The sequence below is a fragment of the Leucopleurus acutus genome (assembly GCF_964270905.1).
Source record: "Leucopleurus acutus genome assembly, chromosome: 13".
NCBI classification, from domain to species: Eukaryota; Metazoa; Chordata; class Mammalia; order Artiodactyla; family Delphinidae; genus Leucopleurus; species Leucopleurus acutus.
The window spans coordinates 15991276-16015234 of NC_139155.1; the positions used below are offsets into that span (position 1 = coordinate 15991276).

At 46.2% G+C, this 23959-nt stretch overlaps 1 protein-coding gene across 1 annotated transcript in view; it reads left to right on the plus strand.

Annotated features, from left to right (window-relative positions):
• Positions 1-23959, plus strand: part of CCBE1 (collagen and calcium binding EGF domains 1) — a 233640-nt gene that overhangs the window by 157235 nt on the left and 52446 nt on the right. The gene's annotated exons all lie outside the window — the stretch shown is intronic.

Here is a 23959-nt window from a genome sequence, read left to right on the forward strand (position 1 = left end):
GAAAGTAGAGGCCTTTCTGAAGAGGAAAATCTTTGTCCTTGGTCCCTTTCCTTGACAACCTAGCGGCTTTGAATAGGGCAGTTGTGCTCTGCAAAGTTAATTAGAAGATAAAAACACAAATGTGTCTTGAGCACCAAGATAAGGCAAGCAGCATACCTAAGCGTGACTTGCGTTATCCCCTCAACCTCCCCTCAGAACCTATAAAGTAGATCCTCCTATTGTGCCCATTTTGCAGGTGAGAAAACTGAGGCTCAGAGAGATTAGCTTGTCCAAGACACAGCAGAGACAGGATTTGCATTTGGGCAGCCTGGGACCTCAGCCTCTCTTTCCTCCTGCCTCCCTCCAAAGATGATTTTACAAGGACTGGAGGAAAGCACCGTAGAGCCAACACAGTCTTTAAGGGGATGGTGGTTTTGCCAAAGCATCCTTTTTCTTACTATTAATTTTCATCAAAGATGAATTAATTTTCAAAAATCACCTTGGCCTTCTAACCTGAAGTTTTATCCAAGGTAGGCTTGGAGGAGGATCTGTGTTGACAATCCAAATGAACTGCTCAGAGATGGAATCCGAACACCATGAGTTGCTGCTCTCAGAAACTCAGAGCAGAGTAGCCCAGAGAAGACCTAAGGTGAATCTTAATCGCCCGATTTTGCAAATGAGACCGTTTATGGGCAAATTGCAGCTCGAGGCCCTTCTTGGGAGAAGCAACCCCTCTTGTTTGCAGAGAAAGTATTTAGTACCACCCCTGGCATGTAGTAGGCGCTTAATAAGTAGTTACTGTTTTCATTACTAAGCTCTATTATAGTGATTCTTGAACAGTTGGTCTTTAAATAAAACATAGCTGTTACTTGCGTAACTACAGCACCGGCTCGAAAACTTGAGAACCTAATTCGTGGCTCGTCGTGGCCAATAGGTAGGTTGTGACCACTGTACATTTTCTGCTGGGGGCTTCATTCTAGGTCTGCTTTTTCTGGCCCTCTCACTTTTTACCCTTGTTCATGTATCACTTTACACTACTTTATATCATCTTTGGAGAAAGCTAGAATGCGCACAAATTTTAAAGGTAAGATAAATATCAGAACTTCCTGCTTCTCGACTCTGCAAACATAAAAGTAAAACCATATGGATGAGAACCCGGTCCCTGGTTATTATAATTCCTGGCGTCCTCCATAGGACTACTGAGCTCGAATCGGGAGGGTCAGAAATTGGAATTAGAGATTTATCGACGACCACTGAAAAATCTAAGGAACTATGGCCAAAACAGCTTAAAGTGTACCTCCTAAAATGGATGACTTTTCCCTTGCGTTTTGATGATTGAAACCAAAAGGCTTATCTGTGTCATGGCAATAGTGCTCCGGGGTAAGGATTAAGTGTGTGTGCTTTAAAGTCAGCAGATGTCACTGAAATTAGGGCTGCAGCCTTTTTATTTTATTTTTGAGAAAAAGAAGAAAACATGCCTGAATTCCCCAAGGGACGTCTGTATTCCACAGCAAACAAAGCTCCGGCCAGAAGCTACTCCTACACGCACAGGGCTTCAACCTCAGCGTCGGAGCCAGCTGCAAATGTTACCCGTACTTTTCCAAGTCAGACAAGCCCATGAGGTTGCTGGTCTTGGGAAAACCAAGTGCCGGATGAAAGCAGCGAGGACCTTGCTCTCCGCTCCACTCCCTGGGAGGGCCGTGTGTTGATGGAGGAGCCAAGTAAGAGGAGCTCCCAAGAGTCCAGACAAGGTAATCAGCACTTATTAAGTGCCACTGTGTACGGCGCTGCCTAGCAGCAGTCTGCTAGAGGCTGTAGAAGACGCAGGAGTGGTCCCCTCCCTTGGAGAGCTTCCTGATCTTCCGAATTTGGGAGAGGTGAGCGGTATGGTGTGTGTGGAAGTTCTTGGAAAAGGATAACAAAGCCGTGGCCCCTACCAGGTGGTGGTCACACCGCTTTTCTTGTTATGATTACGGGGGTCCCCAAACTCCAAGCTGCTGCTGTCCGATGGACATCAGCAGGGGCCGTTCAAGCCCCTTGTCCCCCAGCTGCCAGTCCATGGTGGCCCAGGCACAGCGTACAGCCTGCCCCAAAGCAGAAAGGGGTCTGCCCTCCACCTGTTTCCTAGGAAACAGTGTGGACCACAGAAGGAACAGTCAGACTTGGGTCTGAATTTCTGCTCTAAGTCTGTTTCCTTACCTCTCATTCGGGCTCAGTTGGAGATGAGGCTCTGTCACCTGAGTGTCGCCTGGCCCCTCCCCTCTCAAAGTGTAGCGTTTGCCAGTTTGCAGGGCAGCCAGGGGTATCTTCTGTGCCCCCTCCGGATTCACAGGCTTTCCTCGGCCGCCGGAAGCTCCCGGGAGCTCCACACTCATCCACCCGGAAGCCCACCCTTCCCATGACCTTGACGGAGCTTAGAGCTGCCCGCCTGTCCTGCCACTTCCACACCTGGCAGGTGTCAGGAAGTCTTGCCTGACGTCTTGGCACCTGGCAGTCTCAGAGAATTCACCGAGAAAAAAGACTACAGCTGAGATTCAGCCTTTCCTGGAAAGCCGGACAGGAAAGGCATTTCCCTCCTTCTGGACTGAACTGCTTCCCCTCAGACTCCCCCTGGTACCTGCACCCACGCTGCTTTTCAGTTCTCTTAAACTGAGAAACCTTGCCCCTTGCTTCAAGAAAACTATACATTCTCTGAAGAAGGAACTCCCTTTTTTTTTTTTTTTTTTTTTTTTTTAACCCCCTGAATCTTCTGTTACAGAGGGACTTGGTAGAGCCCTGTTGTCTGCCCTGCCCGGTCTGGGTGGAGGGTGGGACCCAGGGAGGAGGCCAGGAAGAAGTGAGAGCCGGTCTTTCACACACACACATCCATCCCTCCCCCGCCCCGCGTGAAGGCCGGGGACCTGCTCTTCCTACCAGGGGCCTGTGCCCTAACACATCCCTCAGTGATACTGATTTTCCCTCTCATTGGCAACCCAGCCTGATCTCATCCAGCAGACAGCATGCTGTTCCTACCAGCCGGACTCTGGGAAGGTCCACGGGAAAGGGGGTCTCCACTGCGGGCTGCGGAGCCCCGCGCTCTCTTCTGCTGCTCCCTGGGGGCCGCCACAATCAGGCGAAGATGCCCAGTTCTGCACACCTGCTCGGCCTGGTTTACAGGGGATCGTGAGGTGCCCGGCACGTTCTCAGTTCCATCTCCTGATGGCTGAGTTTGGGGATAGAGTTCCCAGCTTCTCCAACCATAGCCCTTCTGGTTGCCAGAAGCCAAAAATCTACCTCAGATGAAAATGAGCGTTAATTGTAAGGCTACAGAGGAACCACCAAACCCAAGGACAGAAAATGAAGTATGCCCGAGCCTCACGTGATCAGGAGTTGGCAAGTCAAAGGCCAAAGTTACTTTTCTCTCGCTCCTTAAGCGCCTATTCGCTCTTGGTACAACTACTCTGAGTTTCCTCATTCTGCCTCTTCATTTGACCATCTTCCTGCGGTTAGTCAACACATAGCACCTTCCCCAACCCCGCAGGAAAGGCTGCCCCAGCTTTAGGGCTGATTGATGTTCGGCTCTGCTCTGTTGCCCACAGCTGACTGATGACATCGATCTCTGTCCATTAAAACTCCAGCGCAAATTTGATTGGCTTAGCCCAGCTTATGGGTGGGCCCCTTCAAGACTGGTGCTCACCCATGGTGGGAGGGAGCGGTTCTGAACGATGATGCACTGGAGACCCTCGTTCCAGAGCTGTGAGATGGCCAAGTTCTCTATACTAGAATGCGATAACATTTGATATTTGGTTGATGATTAAATGTCATCACTTCTAAGATAGCTATTTTGTGTGTGTGTTTTTTTAACATCTCCGAAATTGGGATGTGTTTTTCATTCACAGTTAGGATATTTTTATCAGTGCCTACAGGTGCACAAACGGCAAAGATGCCAGCCTCAAAATGTGCGTCAAGGGTTTTAGCTGCTGGGGAAAAAGTCCTAGAGACACAGTAAAGCGTTATTCAACTTGAACAGTTGACTTTTAACTCCATGGACATATATACACTGCCAAACGTAAAATAGATAGCTGGTGGGAAGCAGCCGCATAGCACAGGGAGATCAGCTCGGTGGTTTGTGACCACCTAGAGGGGTGGGATAGGGAGGGTGGGAGGGACGGAGATGCAAGAGGGAAGAGATATTGGGACATATGTATATGTATAACTGATTCACTTTGTTATAAAGCAGAAACTGACACACCATTGTAAAGCAATTACACTCTAATAAAGATGTTAAAAAAAAAGTGGTAGGGCAGTGGTGAATCCAATGTCTTTGGCATCATTCCCAGAGCAAAAGTCAAAAATAGGCTCTAGGTACTCAGGGCCAGCTTTGGGGCTAGTACTGATGATTGTAACTTTTGTGGATTCTTCTTTAAAATGCTGCATCACCAGTGCTCCCAATGGCTCAATGTCATTAGATCGGAGGTTGGAAGTCTCCAACTAAAATGCTTCTATAATGGACCGTGTTTTGTGGTAAAGCACAGGAATTGACTCTCAGAAGAGTGATTCCCAAGGGTCAGACTCCATATGAGAAGACATTTTAAGAACATTTTAACCAATCTCTTGTTTTCCGTTACGTGTATCCACACATGGCACTATATGACAATTTGTGTCTATTTAGGATTAAAAGAGGTATTTTTGTAAGTGGAAAAGAATTTCAGTGATAAAGCATTGTCCGTTTGACAAATTATTTGTTACATAAAATAATGGTGCTTCTTACAATTAACAGTGTCTCAGATTCAGTGAAATATAGTATTGCCATCAACAGTAGAGGCTGCAGGATTCGAAACAGCAGAAGCTTAGGGGTAGGGATCTGGTTTTGCGGGGAGGAATGATGGGGACTTGTCTTGAAGCTGAATTTGCATAGTAAGCATGTCTGTATATAAAATGTATGTGACCTGTCCATAGATACAGCAGCATTCCTGCAGAATTGTTTTACTCGCACTTGACACAGATGGCTGAAATTCTGGCATTCTGATGTCTAAGGAAGAGGAAGAATACCAGGAGTGATGGGGCGTGGTTATGAAATGAAGAAGGTGGCGGAAACAGGCCCATGTAGCTGCAGTGCAGGGGGCCGGGGGGACCCTCATTCAGAGAGGGATCCAGGGACTTGAGCACATTGACCGGCCGTAGCGGGGAGCTTGAACGCTGTTCACTAAAGACAAGGGGAGGGTTGGAGGAGAGATGAAGAAATATAATTAAATCCTAATAAAAATATCACCATATTCCCTCCCTCAGAACTCACACACGACAAAATATGGCAAATGGTCCCAGCATTCGCTGTCATTCCCACAGTAGGGAAAATTGATGGTCCTGCAGAAGCATTGATGGTCTAGCTCTGCAGCACAAGAGCCACTGCTCCGTAAGAACCTCTGTCTTTCATGGTCAGATAAGAGGATGTTTCCAGACTGGGCTTCCGGTGTTGGAAGCCTTTGGACTCGTGGTGACCATAGCGACCATGGCTCACAGTTCACAACTTGAACTCCCAGCATCCCTGTGGCCTGGTGTCCAGGTTCATGGATTTTTCTGTCGGCTTCCAATTCTGCTGGCAGCGAAATTTGAACACTCTCTTCCCCAGCCTTCCCCTTAAAAATCGCCATTCCATCACTGTTTGTCTGTTTTCTATGATGACTCATACTTGCTTTATGAGACAGGTATTTTTTGATATTTCCAAATATTACCTCAAAGAGTTTGCCCAGGGGCTGATTGATTTCTCTTTATCAATTGTCAAAAGTTACACGTTTGAGGGATGACATATGGAGGAAACCTGTCATCAGGTTGGAGATTTGAAGCCTCCAACTAAGATGCTTTTGTAACACATCCTAATTTTGCTTCCTCAGAATTGTCGTTATCCTAAAGATAAGTTAATAATTAATTCCAAAGCCGTGCTTAACTAGAAAACATACTGTGCTGTAAGATATAAAGTACATAATTTTTAAAATATTAGTCATACACTTTATAGTAAGAAAACAAAAACAAAGTTGCTTTAGAAGCTGCCTTAACTACACTAAACTAAAGGCAAACCATGACAAATTTCACTTAATAAAGAAAATGTTTATGTTCATGTCAGCAACCGCAAACAGGAATGGAATGCAATTTGCAACTTAACAAATCGTTCCATCACTTTGAAAGCATGTTGGGTCACTTAAACAATTATTCCGTTTCTCACCCAGCTCATTAATAATGACATTCAATAAATCAGCCCTATCTAAAATACTTTCAGAGCAAATAAACCATCTGGATTTCAGGAAGGTCATTAGAAAGCACACATGAAATAATTGTTTGCTAATCCCCTCCTGTGTGATTCTGGCTTGTTTCCATGAGGCACTGAAGTTCCCCTTTGGTGTGGCATGCTCTGCAAACTGAAGAGATGTGCTAGATTCCAAATGTGTCCAACAATCTCATGGTTTTAGTGTGTGCCCGTGAGGGGTTCTGGTTAAGGACCAAATTCTTTGTTGCTTTTCCTTTTCTGTCCCCTTGTATTAATTACATTCAAAATGAAAATGTTGGCATTTTCTTAGTAATTTATAATGCATCAGTGAATGCACAACAGTAAGGATAAAACTTGAATTGCCAGAATTTTCCTTTACGCATTCAACAGTAGCCAGTACTTTATAGAAAGTATCCTGAAAAGTTTTGATCAAACTAGATCACTGTCCATTACAGCTACCGCAATGTATGCATATAATTTTTTATTCATGTTTGCATCTTCACATGGATGACCTTTCAGTTAGCCTGATTTTGACGGTTAAGCTGCTAAGAGGTAGCTATCCACGTTGATATATTTGATGGAAATAATATGACAGCCACTACCCACTGTGGCCAGTTTCTCAGTCTGTTTATTGAGGATACAGGACAATTTGGGATCCACAGAAGCACTGATTTCTGGGTTTGGTTGTTTGGAATAACCATGGCCTAGAAGCTTATTTCTGCTGGTTCCCAGATCCAGCATGGCTGAGCAGAAATGTTGGAGTTAAGAAGACAAGGGGAATGGAAACGGGGACCTTGTGATGTAATCCAGCAACCAGATGTCCGTTATCTGGCTGCATGAGACTAATAACTAATTTCACGTGTTGGCCTTGAGTATAAGTTATGTGACTTTGCTGTTCATTGTTTATATTATTAAGAACCTAACTTAATGCCTGCAGTGTGCTGTTTTACACAAATTAGGAATTCTTGCCTTTATAATAACACCGAGGCAAGTTTCAAATTGCCGTTTTACAAATGAGAAAACTGAAGCTCAGAGAGGAGGTCGGTAACTTGCAAGGTCACACCGATGGCCTGTGGATGGGCTGAAATTCTAACTCTGGTCTGACTCCAAAGCCCAAACTCTTGATCTGTGCTATAATATCTTCCTTAGCCCAGAGAAACATGAACTGCCATAACACATAGCTTGTAGGTTGATCTGGAAAAGAAGGATGTAGGTAGGGAAAGACGTAAAGCGTTCTGATTAGGTACATATTTACTACTGATCACAAAGGAAATGCTGGCTGTGTGTATTGTTGTAAGATTTTTGAGAAATGCTTTCGGTTCTGTTGGATTCGTGGTAGACCCCGGTCCACAAAGTATAGGTAACTGGTCTCATCGGGTGATAAACGGACAGGCATGAGCACAGCGCGGGGGTAGGACAGGAGAGGCAGTAGCCCATACCGAGGCTCTTCTTGACCGATGATGGGAAGTGAGGTTGGAAAAGTAGAATGGAGTTGGAATGTGAAGCTTGTCAGAAGCCAGGGAGAGGGTTAGGGATCTGACAGGGGAGGACATGATGCAGAACGGGTCACTGGAGAATTTAAACATAGGTTCGGTATGAGAAGGATGGTAATATTGCCTTGGCCGTGATGAAATTGGAAGGCCTGGGAACCCGGAGCTGGGAAAGCCAGCTCAGAGCTTGTTTGCCGTTATCCGGACGTAGACAGTGGCTCAGATGCAAGCAGTGGGAGTTGTTGAAACGGGGGAAAAGGGTGAGTGGAAGCCCAGTGTCCTTATGAAAACTGACAGGACCTTGATGTCTGGGGAAAGGGAATGAACGGGAGAGTTTAAGGTGAGATGGTTTAGAGAAATGAGACGAGGGATTTCATAGACAGTGTTGGTTTTGGAAAGAGGATGATATGGTTGATTTTTTTCCAAACGTGTTGACTTTGAACAGTTCGTGAGAGATCTTGTGAAGTTTTCCCAGGGTCATTGGAAACGGACTTGAGCTGGAGTGAGACATTGGGCGGATGCAGGGGTCATCACTTACGGTGAAGGCTGTGTGTGGAGCCGGAAGAAAATAACAAAGGGGCCAAAACAGAGCTTGAGCTGGAGAAACCTTGGCTCAAGAGTGTTGAAGGAGAAGAGAACCCGGTGCAGGAGAGAGACCAACATCTTCTTTTCTGGGGACAGTAATAGTCACTTTATAGGAAGGAAAGATTTAACTTGACACTTTTCAGCTTTGTCATCCCAGAAATGATCCCTGCGAGGTTTCATCTCGTGCTGGTAGCTTTCATCCACCCCTCCAAATACGCTTTCCACTCTCGTACCTCCTGCTCTCTGCCTGTGTCAGCAGGGCTACCACATCCTCTGGCTTCCTGTTGGGTGTAACCAGTGGGGAGCCCCAGGTGGAGACTGGAGGGAGGAAGGAAAGAGATTGAGGTCGGGACATAGATTCCTCTGGCTCTCTTCTTGCAAGGTTGCCTCTGATTGGCTCTATCCCTTGATGGAAGGTCACTGCTCCACTTAAACTGACCTCAACGAATTTTCTCCCACTGGGCTCAGTTACTCTCCTTCCTTTCATCCTTTTAGGGAACGGGGGGGTATATTAGTTTCCTGCAGCTGCCGTAAGGAAATGAGCACAAGCTAGGTGGCTTTAAACAACAGAAATTTACTCTCTTACAGTTCAGAAGTCTGAAATCCAGGTGTTGTCAGGGGTGGTTCCTCCTGAAGGTTCTGAAAGAGAATATCCCATGCTTTTCTCGTAGCTTCTGGTAGCTGCTAGCGATCCTTGGTATTCCTTGGCTTGTAAACACATCACTCCAATCGCTGCCTCCATCTTAAATGGTCACCTTCTCTGCATCTCTTTGTGAACTTTTCTGCTTTTCTGGCTCTTCCAAGGATGCTGCCATTGGATTGAGGTCCTGACCTAATCTAGTATGATTTCATCTCCCTCCTTTGCACATTTCCAAATAAGGTCATGCGCTAGGTGGACACAAATGTATGGCGGTGGGGAAGAGAGACGGTATTTAATCCACTACAGGTGGCAACAGCTCCTCTGTGGTCAGCCCCAAGTTCCTTACTTGCCCTGTGGTTCCCTTGCATCCTCTCACATATTTGTACTTTAGTCCCTTTGTAAACAGCCCTTCCCTGGATTAACCTAATGTTAATGTGACTTCTGTTTCCGGTTGGAACTCTGAGTGATAAACATCTCCTTGGCAAATTTCTTCCCTCTGGTAAAAACCTGTATCAGAACTAACTCCTCTTAGCTCCCCTTTTGGACTCAGCTGTCAGGCACATTAGCCCTAAACGTAGTACTCAACCGTCGAAGCTCTCTTGAGCCTAAATGCTCTGCATCTGTCTTTTCTCTTGAATGACTCTTATTTTGTTCTCATTCTAACATGTCTTTATAAATTATTTTAAAAGATAAGAAGTTGTGTAATTTAGTAAGAAAAATGCTGGTTCTCCATGACTCTGTCTCTTGCCAAATTACTTACAGTTTGAAGCTCATCCTCGGAGGAATCAGATTTGAGCATCTATGTTTCACATTTCGGGGGAATGTATATTTGGCTAATCTAAAGCATTATGTCCTGGATGCACACTGGTTGATGGTGCCTGAAAGGAATGTTTAAGTCGTTTTACTTGTGTGTGTAATTCTGAGTTTGTGTGGAATTGTGAGAACCCGACTTTATCATGATGAACATTTCACGGTATGGTTAACAAAACCTACAGCATCAGTTACCCTTGCACTGCTGGGCCATCTCTTGGTTGCATGTTCAGTTTGAAGATGTCATCATGTGGTGGTCCTTTGGAAAACGTAGAGGATCATAACATCCAAATCATTATTTTCAACTCTTAACAGTTTGAATGTGGCCCAAAGTTCTATTCTTTTGCATTTCACCTTCCACACCTCTAGGGGACTTTCAGCTAGGACTAAGATATCTGGCATGATAAAAAGAAACAAAATTGAGTTATTTGTACTGAGGTGGATGGACCTAGAGTCTGTCATACAGAGTGAAGTCAGTCAGAAAGAGAAAAAGAAATACCGTATACTAACCCATATATGGAATCTAAAAAAAAAAAAAGTCCTGAAGAACCTAGGGGCAGGACAGGAATAAAGACGCAGCCATAGAGAATGGACTTGAGGACACGGGGAGGGGGAAGGGTAAGCTGGGACAAAGTGAGAGAGTGGCATGGACATATATACACTACCAAACGTAAAACAGATAGCTAGTGGGAAGCAGCCGCATAGCACAGGGAGATCAGCTGGGTGCTTTGTGACCGCCTAGAGGGGCAGGATAGGGAGGGTGGGAGGGAGACACAAGAGGGAGGAGATGTGGGGATATATGTATACGTATAGCTGATTCACTTTGTCATACAGCAGAAACTAACACCATTGTAAAGCAATTTACTCCAATAAAGATGTTTAAAAAAAAAAAACTATCTGGCACGTTTTCATAGTCTTTTAGAGCTGGAAGGAAGCATAGAGGCCATGTAACCCAACTAGTCTAACTCCCTCATTTTGCAGTGAGTAAACCAAGGGCCAGAGAGGGGAATCCATCACCTAGAGCCCCATGAAGTATTCATGGTACAGCAGGGGTGACGTTCCCATGGCAGTGTCCTTTCCACTGTGATTTGCTACACATGACCTCGGACAGGGTCTGAGGGGCACAGAGAGCAAGTGTTATGGGAGTTTGGTGGGGGCGGGGGAAGTCATGTCCTGCTTGGCTCAGAGCCAGGGCCGCAACAAAGAGGAGGGAGGAAATGGAGATAAACCCTGAAGCCTGGGCAGAGGTTAGCTAAGTTCCCGCTCACACTGGGGGAAGGCAGGAAGAGAGTGCCGATTCTATTGGGATGACCAAAAAGTTTCTTTGGTTAATGAGTACGTTCAGTAAAGTTCTTGGTGAAAATGAAAACTGTGTCTTATGTTTACTTAAGGCCGAACAAATTTTTTGGCCAACCCACAAAAGGCAGTTACCGTTTGAGTGTCTTTGCCCTGGAGCCTACCTAGTCCTGAAACACAAGGCGTAAAATGCAACTGTCTTAATACATCTAAGGCACACCTAATATAATATGCTGGTCAGCTTAATCCAGGCACCGGCTCTTTATTTAAACAAGGAATTAAACCAGAATCTCCAATCAAGAAAACTGCATTTAGGCTAGGAAAGGAAAAGGTAGATGTTCTAGGACCAGATACTACTGCTAATAGCTAACTGTTAGTGAAGAAAATACTTTTGAGTGGAAGAAAGCTAGACTAAAATGGCAAGGAAACATGTTTTAAGCTAGAATTTAATTTTTAAATGAATTTCCTGTGGTTATTCCAGAGATAAGTAAAATCTGTAAAACTCAAGGAATTGTTAAGAATGATTGTACTGAGACCCCATGCATACACGGTCAGTTGTCAAAAATTCAATGATCTTTGCTGATTTATTTTCCCCAGCTTTGAGGTTCTGTTCGTTCAATCAGTGAGTCAGCTAGGTAATGTCCGTTGGCACTCGCCCTCTGCCAGGTCTGGGGGAAATCACAAGCATGAACAAGACAAGCTTCTTGCTTTCTAGGAGCTCAGTCTGGGTGGAGAGACAAACATGTAAATAAGTGAGATCGGAAGGAAGAGACAGGATGTTTTACACAAGGGATCTTCTGAGGTGGACATTAGAGGAGACTAGGTCACGGGGGGGATGATAGCGACGGAAGAGGTGGAGTGGGACCACCTGTGCTTTGCAAAGGACTGGACTTGAGACGATATCACATAGGGTGATAGGTATATTTTTAAATATTTGCACTTGACGGGATGAGGGAAAGAGTGGAGGCGGGCAGATGAATTTAAAAGGCCATATAGAAACGGTAAGGGTGAGAGAGTTTAAGGTCTGCACTAAGGTTGTCAGGATCAGAGATAGAGAAGAGAGGTGAATTCCAGAAATATCTTCAAGTGTCTGTCCTGGGACTAGGGAGGTCGTATAACAGCATGATTAGGAACCCTGGCTTTTAAGTCGGGCAGATCTGTGTACAGATTCCAGCCCTGTCACTTATGGGTCACGTGGCCTGGTAAATTGCTTCATCTCTCTGGACCTTTGCCTGGTAAGGGTAGCGCCTCTCCACGGTACAGTAGTACAGAGCATTCAGCACATAATATGTCCTCAGACAGTAGCTGTTGTTACTGTCGCTGCTCTTAATAACCCAGGTGCCCTGACTTCCAGCTGGTTTATTGTTAACAAATCACTCTTTTGCTACAGCTGACGCTGATGGCAAGTGAAGGGGTACTTGATTTCCATAGGAGTCATTCCCATTGCTCACTCTCCGCCATCAGCTGTACCCGTGGCACAGCAGTCTGGGTCATATGTGCATCACAGGCCGGTCCTTCCAGGGAGGAGGCACAGACCCATCCCCAAGAAGAGCACCTGTCTTGCTGACAGCGAAACAGAAGGCTGTCCTCACTTCTGAGACACGGCCTTTTCCCCGCTTACATTTGTAGATCGCTGTTGGTTCTGTGTTCCTTTGTGACGGGATTTATTATTCATTGGTGACATAGAACGTTATGCATCCTTTGATGGGGAAGACAGCGCAAAACTGGAAGGGATTCAGCGGTCCGCCTCCTTGCCAGTGAGTTATGACTGTTTGATTTAAGCAACCTAGCAACAGGATCACACCAGCCACGAAGCCCGGCATCCTTGCAGCTCAGCTCTGGCACGCCTTTCATTTCTGAAATGGAATTTATGGCCTCCTAAATAGTGTGCCGTTGTTTTTCCTTTTCTCTCTTTCTTCACCACCCGCCCCGACCCTCCGTCAAGGAAACTGGATCCACAAAACCAAGTCATGGAAGCTTGAAAATTCCAAGGGCTCAGAGCTGGGCTCGAGTTCATCAGGCGAGTGTTTACAGCTGCCCTCTGGCTCACCTTTGTTTAGATAAATAATTGAAAGTGTGCCATTTACAAGCTTGGGCCTCAGAGGCGCACAAAGGAATCTGGCTGAAGCCTCCTTAATTGAAAGCAGGAGATAACCAACAACACAGCCTGTTCCTCTCTTGGGACGTTAGCACGCTGGGGGTGGGGGGGATTCATCTTCTTTGGAATTTGTGTTCTCGGATTGCCCAAATCCGGATGACACACACATGACTCTTACCTCACACAAAAAAAGGAAAACATGCCCCATATCCCACCCCGGGTTTGTATGGATTTTCAAGTGAGGATGCAGTCACTCAGCAGACGTTCGACGAGCGCTGACTACTTGCAAGGCCTGGGCTCGGCGTTAAGGGTCTTGCCCCAAGGAGCTTCTGCCTGCATGGAAAGAAAGGACAGATTCAGATTTCAAGGCATTAGAGCCCTGGTTCTCAATCCTGGCTGATTTTAAAAATGCTGATTCCCTGGTTCCAGCTCCAGCGATTCCGATTTAATCATTTAGAGGTTGAGCCTGGGCATAAGCATTTCTTCATCCTTTTTTTTTTTTTTTTTTGCATTCAGATCTTTTGAATTGAGCGAGCGTTCTGAGCCTCACACTCTGGGGACTGAGGTCCTGGCTCTAACCTTTCTTCACGGTATGACCTTGGGCCAGATTCTTGAGCTCTGGCACTCAGTTTCTCCACTGTGAGAGGGGGATAATCACAGATTGTCCTGTTGCTCCTCGTGAGGATTTGATGAAACTCCACGGGATGTGGCAGTTTCTCAGCTTGTGACTCACTCTGGGAACCAGCCACAGCAAATACCCTCCTGCAGCTCTGCCATCCCGGGGCGGAGCCCCCCCCACCCCCACCCCGCGGCAGTGGGAGCACAGCCTTTGGAGGAAGGGCGGGCAGGGCCGACCCTGCCCCACTTCCAGGTTTCATCAGACGGTGGGTCCAGGCAGAGCCTCCTCCCTAGGAAGATGGGATGGGGACTTAGGGCATCTTGGCAGTTTGTGGATGGAGCCGGCTATCGTCCCTGGTCCCACCCCTGCTGGGAGGCTCCACCCAGGAGGATCCTCAGGCGATCTCATGGCCGACTAGAGTCGTGGTCTGTTTTAGCAGAAAGGAGCCAACAAGCCAAAGGGGAATCCTCTACCCAGGACCTGCCTGACCTCCTTCGGAAGGTCCCCACTGCTGTCGGAGCTGCCTTCTCTGCGACCGGAAATACGGAAGGGTGGGGGGGGTGGGGGGGTGGGGGGGTGGGTGGCTATCACAATGGCCGTCTTCCAGAGTGAGTCACGAGGTGAGAAACTGACACTTCGGGTGGTCTCCCGGGATCTATGGGAGAGGGTTGTGCTCTGGGTCCAGCTGGTCAGCATCTGTCCCATCAGCACAATTGTGGAGTAGAGCTGGGCTCAGGTTGGCACTGAGGGGCATCCTTAGACCTGAGGGGGATCTAGGCGGTCCTCAGGATAGTTTTTCTCCCTTCTCCAGGGAGTTCTCTCTTGATTCAGGGCAGCCCCTGCTGGAGGGCTAAGCCCTATGTTGTAGAACTGGGGCACCTAGAAGTGGACCCTAATTCCATAACATACACCCCCCGATAGCCTTCTGCACAGCAGTCCAAAGTCCCCAGGATGCCAGAAAGATGCTGGCCAAGCGGAAAGTGCCCAGAGCAGCAGTGGTGCCTCCTTGGGAAGGCCCTTCTGGTCTACGCCTGCACTCCCACCACCTTCGCCCCATCTTGCCACCGCACGTAAACACTCCAGTTCCCCGAGAGATCTCCAGATCTCCCCAGTGTTGAAGTGGTACCTCAGGTCCAGCGTGAGAAGACAGTTGCTTACCTAGTGTCATTCATTAAATATCAGAACACATTCTCCAGTCCTTCCCTTATCACAGAAGCATCACTCCCGTCACGGTGCCTGGGATTCTTCACTTTATCATAGTGCCTGAAATTGCATCAAAGAGTTACTCCTCTGAGTTCAACGCCATCCTTTTTACAGTCAGTGCCCTAAACTAGTGGTATCTTCTTTGGGTGCCCAGTTCTTCTCATGGCCTCTTGTCTGCTGTCCCCTAGAGTTAAGTGAAATGAATCCTCTGTCCCCAGACATCCTGGCAGGGCTTGGGCTGTGTGAGGACGCAACACTAAAGCTGCCATGGCAGGTTTTCAAGGCTACATGTATCGCTTAATCGCAGAGCACTATTTGCTCTTTATCTTAAATGCCATACTTCGGATAGGAGAGAGAAACTGTGCTCTCCAACTTCTGAGAGCTCCTTGCTCTGAGATGACATCAGGAGACCAGATTAGAAAGCGTTTCAAAGATCTGGAGGAGGGAGTCAGTTAATGATACAGCAGCAAAGAGGGGTCAGCTGCGTGAAACAGCGATGCATCTGAGTGTGTCTTATCACTTCTCTCTAATGGAGCCCACAGAAGGGTTTCTTTTGTGTGGAATAAAGAGCCAGACCCCAGGGAAAGCCAAACAGAAGACAGAGAGCACGGGGCATTGCCAGTGAATTATGCGCTCACATGGCCAGAGGCACTAGAACTTCCGTGTTATTTAAAGAAAAAACGTTTATGAAACACGCTTTCTCACTCCTCTTTGCTCTGCCTGGTACAGCTGGTTTCCCGTTATTTAAACCTAACCTACAACTCCTTCTCAAGGTTGCCAGTAAATAATTCACTAATGCCGGAAACACCTGGAGGTTCAACTGTTATTGACAGAATCCAGTGCTCACGTGTGATAAGGGCTGTGTCTGCAGGTTAATGAAGACGTTTATGTTTGTCACCATCCGGGGAGTGACTTCTGTCCGTGAAACAGAAATTTGTTCTTTGGAAAAAGCACAGCCATTGTGGAAACCCTACCTGGAATTAAGCCCCAAATCAAAAGCCTTTTATACGATGACTTCCAAAAAGTGGATCTTTGCTGTGTTACCAGGACAACTGGGAAAGAACAAGATCTTGGTTACAGAGAACTGAAATGCCACTTGATCTCGGGGATGAAAGGAGTTGTGGTTAGGATGCCAGGGGTCAGGATGGAGGAGATGTCAGAAAATGGGCTGGCCCTGGGGTGGGCGCCCACGGTTCAGGTGCCCCTTTCCAATCTTCTCCACCTAGAGGGGCAAGAGCATTGCCTCTTGGTGCGAAGTAGGACCATCCAGGCCACCCGGTCAGAAGCAAGCACGGACAAAGTGGTTTTCCCTAGAAAGGGGCTGTGGACAGCAGTGACTGTCCTCTCTGGCTCGAGGGTACCGGGGTAATTCGAGGGTTTAGCTAATAAGGCATTGCCGTCTACTGCCGTGTAACAAAAATCTCTGTGCTGCGTTCCTAAAGCCAAGATAACCCACACCGCTGCGTGCTTTTCTGGATGCCCCGTCTCTGCCCTGGGTGGCCTTCCATTCTCTTCCCTGTCAAGATACAACTTAATCATCCTGTAAGATCCAAGTCCAACTCCACAAACAATTCCCAGACCACCCCAGGCTGCGCTGGCCCTGTCCTTTGGTAATTTGGGGCAGACTTGAGGGCCTTTTGACATCTTGAGCATTTCATTATTTTCAAAGACCATGTTGTGGTTGAACATTTCTTATGTTCTGTGTCTTTACACAAGTGATTATACAAGTGATTGTGTAAGCTCTTTTTATCTTATGATTCTTTCTACTTCCCAGGGTCAACATTCAATTATTAGTTGATTCAGTGTAAACTAACATACTGTTTAATCTTCAGGCTTTCCCGTATTTCACAGGGCTTCATCAAAACATATAAATATTCATTTACTATATACTTTAACTCCATACGTTGAAGGAAGACAGAAGAGAGTAACAACAACAATAACCACTACTACTGTTACTGTTACTGCTGCTCACATTATCATTGTCCCTTTCTTGGCCATTTCCTATATAAGAGGAACTATACCAAGTGCTTTATCCATCTAATTTAATGTTCAAAATAACCCTAACGATGTATATATTGATACTGCATTTTTTGGAAGAAGAAACTGAAGTGTAAGTTTATAACTTGTATTTATGAAACGAGGAAGTGGTGGAATCAGGTTTCAAACCCAGTTCTGCCTGACTTCAAAACAGCTGTCCAGGACTTCCCTGGTGGCACAGTGGTTAAGAATCTACCTGCCAGTGCAGGAGACACAGGTTCAATCCCTGGTCTGGGAAGATCCCACATGCCACGGAGCAACTAAGGCCATGCACCACAACTACTGAGCCTGTGCTCTAGAGCCCATGAGCTACAACTACTGAGCCCACGTGCTCTAGGGCCCATATGCCACAACTACGGAGCCCACGTGCTGTAACTGCTGAAGCCCACAGGCCTAGAGCCCCTGCTCCTCAACGAGAGAAGCCACCGCAATGAGAGTCCAGCGCACCACAACCAAGAGTAGCCCCCGCTCGCCACAACTAGGGAAAGCCCGTGTGCAGCAACGGAGACCCAAGCAGCCAAAAAAAAGAGTTGTCCATACTATGATACCATTCAGTGTCTGCAGGTTTTTGTATTTGTTAATAGTTTTGATTCATTCAGGCCTCCTAAATGCCAAGGCCTATGTTGCCACTAAGAAAGGGTCGAGAATGAACGTCCTGGGACCCCTCAGTCTGGACAGGGTGGCCGAGTTGCCATGCATCCCCTGGATTCTGGTTCCAGCAGCATCACTGAACAGTCTTGGACAACTTGCCTAGACTATCTGAATCTCCCAGGTCTTGATCACAAACAGCAGAGCACATATTATTTACTCCAGATAAACTTGAATATTTTTGGCCCCTGGAGGTAACTGATTTGTCGTTATTTCATGCAAGAAACATTACTGGAGTTACACACTCCTTACTCTCTGCCCATTACTCCTGCCAAAGCCTCATTCCTTCTGTGCCTTGTAATACAGAAAAGGAGGAAGGAAGGAAGGATGAGAGCCCACAGGGGGCCAGGAAAGATAAAAAGAAAGGGAAGATAAAGCCATAACCCATAACTTATAAATAGTGCCTTAGATAGGTTCTTCCCAAGGAAAGAGTTCTGGCCAAGTTCAGTTCAGCCAATATGTGTTGAATATCTGGTCTTTCAGACATTGGACTAAGTGCTCAAGGAAACTAAGGCTTGATTCCTGCCCTGGAGGAGTCCCTGATCAGCTAGAGGAGACAGACTGAGTATGATGATAGAGACGTACATGTCCTCCCATGACCCGAAGGTATTCTCTGTAGAGCTACCTTTATCATAGAGCCAAAAACTATACCTTGTTGTCACAGATCATACTTATTTCTCTAAGGCACTACCTCTTAAAATTTGCAAACAAGGAAAGAAATCATAATAAATGACAGACTCCAGAATAGACTCAATACAGGGGTGTGGGCAGCTCTCCCTTCTAATTAAGTGATGCTTCCGCCGTCAAGGAGCTTAAGTTGTTTTAAAGATGGATATACCTTCCACCAGGAACATCCATTCCTGCACCTTAGAAATCGTTATCGAGTTGAGCTGTGTGTTGACTCACACGTGTTATACTTCTGCGAGCCATCACTCGAATGTCTAGAGGTCATTACTGAGCTGTAGGTCCTAGCAGAGCCAGGGCTGCCATACTGCTTCCCCATGGCTCTTGGGCTGTCCTGCAAAACCTACCACACATGCCACATCTGAGAGTCCACCGGAAGTTCTCGTTACTTGCCCATGAGTTTGCAAAACACTTCAAGATGTCTGCTCACTCATACGAACATCCGGAATGATCAGGGACTGATTTCTTAAAACAAGTTCTTGTAATTCATGGTAGTGTTTTGTTTTTTTTTCTGGGGGTGTGTGGGGGGGTGGGATTAAGGGTATGCAGTTTTTGAACCATATTTCTTTGATGAAAAAATACTCATAAATGGAATATTTCATACTACCATTAATAGTTTTGCATAAAATGGATAATTTCTTAGAGACAGGGAATTTTTTTTAATCAACCTCAATGGAGCATATAAGTTACATTTGATAAAATGCACCAATTTTAAGTGGACCGTTCTATGAGTTTTGACAAAGTATACACCCATGTGACCACAATGAAGGTACAGACATTTTCATCACCGTAAAATCCAGGGAAGACATTAAAGATCACCCTAGTCCAAAGCCCTTTGTTTCCCGGAGTGGGAAGCAGAGACCCAGAGTGAGGCAGTGATTTGCTTGAGCGCTTATGTCTAGTTTGTCAGCTTCCTTGATAGCGTTTCTCTCACCAGTCCTTCTCTTTGTCTCTCTGGCTTCCCTACTCGATCCAGTTCTTCCGGGAGGAGGTCTCCCCAGATCATGTCCTTGGCACACGCCTTCCCCGCGCATTTTGTTGTTGTTGTTGTTGTTTTTTGTTTTCTTTTGCGGTACGCGGGCCTCTCACTGTTGTGGCCTCTCCCGTTGCGGAGCACCGGCTCCGGACGCGCAGGCTCAGCGGCCATGGCTCACGGGCCCAGCCGCTCCGCGGCATGTGGGATCTTCCCGGACCGGGGCACGAACCCGTGTCCCCTGCATCGGCAGGCCGACTCTCAACCACTGCGCCACCAGGGAAGCTCCCCCGCGCGTTTTAATCCAATAATCTTCTTCACCTGTCCCTCTGAAGACTGTCTCTAGCACACCTCCTCCCTCACCATGCGCTTGAGCTGTGTAAGGCCTCAGACATCCTAAACAATTATGTCCACAAGGAATGTCATTAATACCTTCTAGTCTTCCCCAAATTCGTGCTATAGAAACTTCTGTATTTAGCTCTTTTCCGATTTAACCTGCCTTGGTTAATGGTGACCTCATCCTCCAGACAGCTATACTACAATCAGTCTCTAGTCTTGGATGTCTCTGTTTTCCTTCTTCCCCACATCCAGTGTGTTAGGAAATCCTATAGATACTCCTCCAACGTTTCTTTAAAATCTGTTCTCATTTTGCAATTCGCACTGCCCTGTTTTAGCCCTTCTGAATCTATTGCCTGAAATATTTCAGTAGCCTTTTTAACACCTTTCTGTGCCTGCATCCTTTTCTTTCCAATGTGTCAACTGGGCCTAGACTGTGGCTCTCTAACCTCCTATTAAATAAGGTTGAGACTTGGGAGGCACAGCCTAAAGGCTGTCTGAGGATATCCTGAGCCAAGGACAGGAAGTTTTTTCCCAGAGGGAAGCTGAGATTGCAAGACAGAGGAGCTGGATTGGGGACCAAGCTGGAGAAGCAAGACTGGTAGGTAGCGAGCGTGGGAGCCCCTTCATATGGGGCCTGCTACATCCTCTGGGACAGGAGCCACTCCAGTGGGCCACACACTTCTGCAGCCCCTGAAACGGACTTCATACTCTTGCCTCTGTACCGAGAGAATACATTTTACTCGTGTTACGGTGCTTTGAATGCTCTGTCCTGTGTTATGCGGAATTGTGTGTATATGTATATATATTTCTCCCACGTTCGTTATCTTCAAGGACCGCATTTAAATCTTAATCATCTCCACATCTTCTGTAACACCCACATCTTCTGTAACACCCAGGTCAGGGAAGAGGTGGCCTCTGGAGGCCTGCAGTCTGGGTTCATGTCCAGCTCAGCTACTAATTTGAACAAGTCACTTAAATATTCTGGGCTTTCCCATCTGTTAAAAAAAAAAAAGAAAAAGGTGGTTATGAGAATTAAATAATCTATGGAAAATGCTTGGCTTGGTGTGTAATAAGCTCTCAATTAAGTGGTGGTTGAATTAAGTCAAACTTAATGTTTCCAGTTCTGAATTAATCTGAATTGAAATTTGTAATGGGACATTGGATCATTATTTATGTAGTTCGGTATCTTAAATAGAAGATCCCTGCTCTCATCTGTAAATGGTCTGCAGGTAGCAATCCGACTTTTGGTGTTGTGTGAATTTCTCCCTCCAGTGACTTACACCTGAAGTAAAGTCAGTTGTATTTTGTTTTCCATAAGGGATTTATGTGTGTGAGCTATGGGATACGTCAGGTCATATGATTAATCGGGTCCCTTCTGTCTTTCAAAGACATTACAAGTAAGATCTCTAAGACTTCCTCATTTAATTCCCAAGTGACTGACCCCAGGCAGAAGTGTGAATGAGCAACTTGTGTTTACGTGTTCCCATACCGAGCTCTCTCTGGAAATGCCTCATTTACATGGTGAAGTGCAGGAAAGGGGGCCAAGCGGCGCCAGTGAACTCTACCCACTGTGTGGAAAGAAGGATCGTAGCCCTGTGAAAGCAGAGAGTTCTTTAGCTTTGGGTAATTTACAAGGAAGGTTCAGACATTTACATTTCAAGGGTCAGCATTTCATAAGGCTCAAGGGCTCCATGCACAGTTGCTGAGCAGAATAAAAGGCTGTGTCTTCTCTAAGCGCAATTTGGGTTACTAACTTTGCGTTTCAGTAGCCTTCTCCCCTGACTTTATTTCCTTCAGTCATTTTAGCTTTTGGGGGGGGGTGTGAAGGTGGGTGGGAGCAGGAACGAGGCTCCTATAACTGAAACCAACAATAATAGCTTAAACAAGATGGAAGTTTGTTTCTCTTGCACGAGACTGTTCAGGCGTCCTTAGCTCATACAGTGGCTGGGCGGCATCGTGCGCTTACCTCCGTGTGTGTGATGCACCCATTGCTGACGTGTTGATCTCATTGTCCAAGACGGCACGCCGCCGCCAGTCACGCGTGGGTCATTCGCACTCGTGGGAAGGTGAAGGGGGAGGGTCGCACCCCTTCCACTTGAGGGTGATACCTGAGAGCTGCGTGCATCAAGGCTACTCACATCTCCCCGGCCAGGCTTATTCACAAGGCCGTACGTGGTGGATGAGCGGCTGGGAAATGGCTCCTTCATTCTGGGTGGTTATGTGCCCAGCTATAATTTGGGGTTTTGTAACAAAAGAAGAAGAAGAGCAAGTAGAGGAGGGGGAACAGCTGGCTGTCTCTGCCTCAGTAATGACTTTCTGAAAATGCAGCTGTTGTGGTTAATTTGAGGCTTTTCCTAGGGAAAACAATAGAAGGCAATATATACTTTTAGGCCAACCCTGCCTGCCCACCACACCCAGGCCCGAGGTAAGCCGCAGGATTCTGTGGGCCCGTGTTAGCCTTGTGGTGCACCCACCGCGGAGATGAGCCCATGTAAGGGTAGGGGGTGGTCTGTGTGAGCTGCCGGTCCAAGCCTTTGCTTATGAGTATAAATATACTTGACCCCTAGACAACGCGGGGATTAGGGGCTCCAACCCTCACACGGTCGAAAAACCCCCTGTAACTTATAATTGGTTCCTCTGTATCCGAGAATTCAACCAGCAGCAGATCATGGAATACTGTAGTATTACTTACTATTGGAAAACATCCTCGTATAGGTGGACCCACATTGTTCCAGGGTCAGACGTAGATGTCTGAAAGTCAGTAGAAAATTGAAAACTTTTAAAGAGAAGAGCCTGTGGGCCTGCAGAGTATATTATACCCAGTGAAACAGTTAATTGTGGGGTGTTTTTTTGGGTTGGTTTTTTTGTGTGTGTTTTGGCCACGCACCACGTGGGATCTTAGTTCCCCGACCAGGGATCGAACCCGTGTTCCCTAGTGGAAGTGCAGAGTCTTAACCACTGGATCACCAGGGAAGTCCCAAAACAGAATTAATTTAGAAACTGGAAAGAAGTTTTAAAGAAATTCTCATTAGTGCCCTCGAAGAAATTCTAGAGAAGGATCGCATCTTAAATAAAACAAGCCCTGTGGACCAAAGAACATTTGGAAAGAAGAAGGAGGCAATGTTTAGAAACAGGCTTATGGGTTATTTGCCTTTGAGCTCTGGCTCCTTCCAGGATGCTAGTCTATCCCACGCTGGCAGTGAGAAGTTAACTTTTTCCTCTGAATTTTAAAATATAACGTCTTCTCTTTACGAAAGTGACACCTGATGATTATACAACACTTAGAAAGTACAGGCAAGCAAAATGAAGGCAGTTTCGCTGCCTGGAAGTTTGCAGTTTAGGTGTCAGAGAGGTGAGAGTTGAGATCCTGAGGCTGGGTCCACCTTTGAAGAAGAGAAAAGAGTGTGTTATATTCATTCGGGAATATAACCAATATTTTATAACAACTTTAAATGTAATATAATCTATAAAAATATTGAATCACTGTGTTCTACATCTGAAACTGAAATAACATTGTAAATCAACTATACTTCAATAAATAAAGAAGTTAGTAAATAACCAAAGCGACAGGAGTGAGGAAACAAAACTGCAGAGAAAGTCCAGAGTGGGAGGAGAAGGAAGGAGGAACAGTCAGGAAACTTCTGGACTGCATTGGAAACCACCACAGATGACTTGTATTGCTTCATTTATCATGAATATTTTAGTGCCTGAAGATAGGATTTTCTTGATGAATGCTACCCTAGAATATTACTAATAACATTGAGGTGTTTCTAGAATGCTTAGAGAGTTAAGAATAGAATAAAAATAACTCAACAACTAGGGCTTTGTGTCCTACAGTGTCAGTGCATACGATGAACCACGTTGCTGCAAGGAATAATCTCCACTTTCCAGGCTGTGTCCATGGACAGCGACCCACGGAGTAGGACACGATTCACAGCTATCAGCGCCTCGGAAAATTAGCAACCGTGGGAACAAATGTGAGCAGAGCTGCACTGGTTTAAATGTGTCCCACAAGCGGGGGAAATGGTTCCATTAAAATCCTCCCTAAGGCAAACCTATTACACCAGTTATTTGAGGTGCAAAAAGAATGAACATCCTATTAAATAGCACACTAAATCCCTAAAGCAGTTTCTTAATAAATACTGTATATTGATTCCAGGTGACTTGGTCAAAAGCAGTTGGGTTGAAACCTAGTTGGTCCAGTTTGTCCAAAATATAACTGCTCAGTTTCTGGGTAAAGCGAGTCATGCTGGGTGCCTATCTGCTCAAACACGTTCCCGAACGTGACTCCTTACCCAACTTTCAAAATCACAAGCT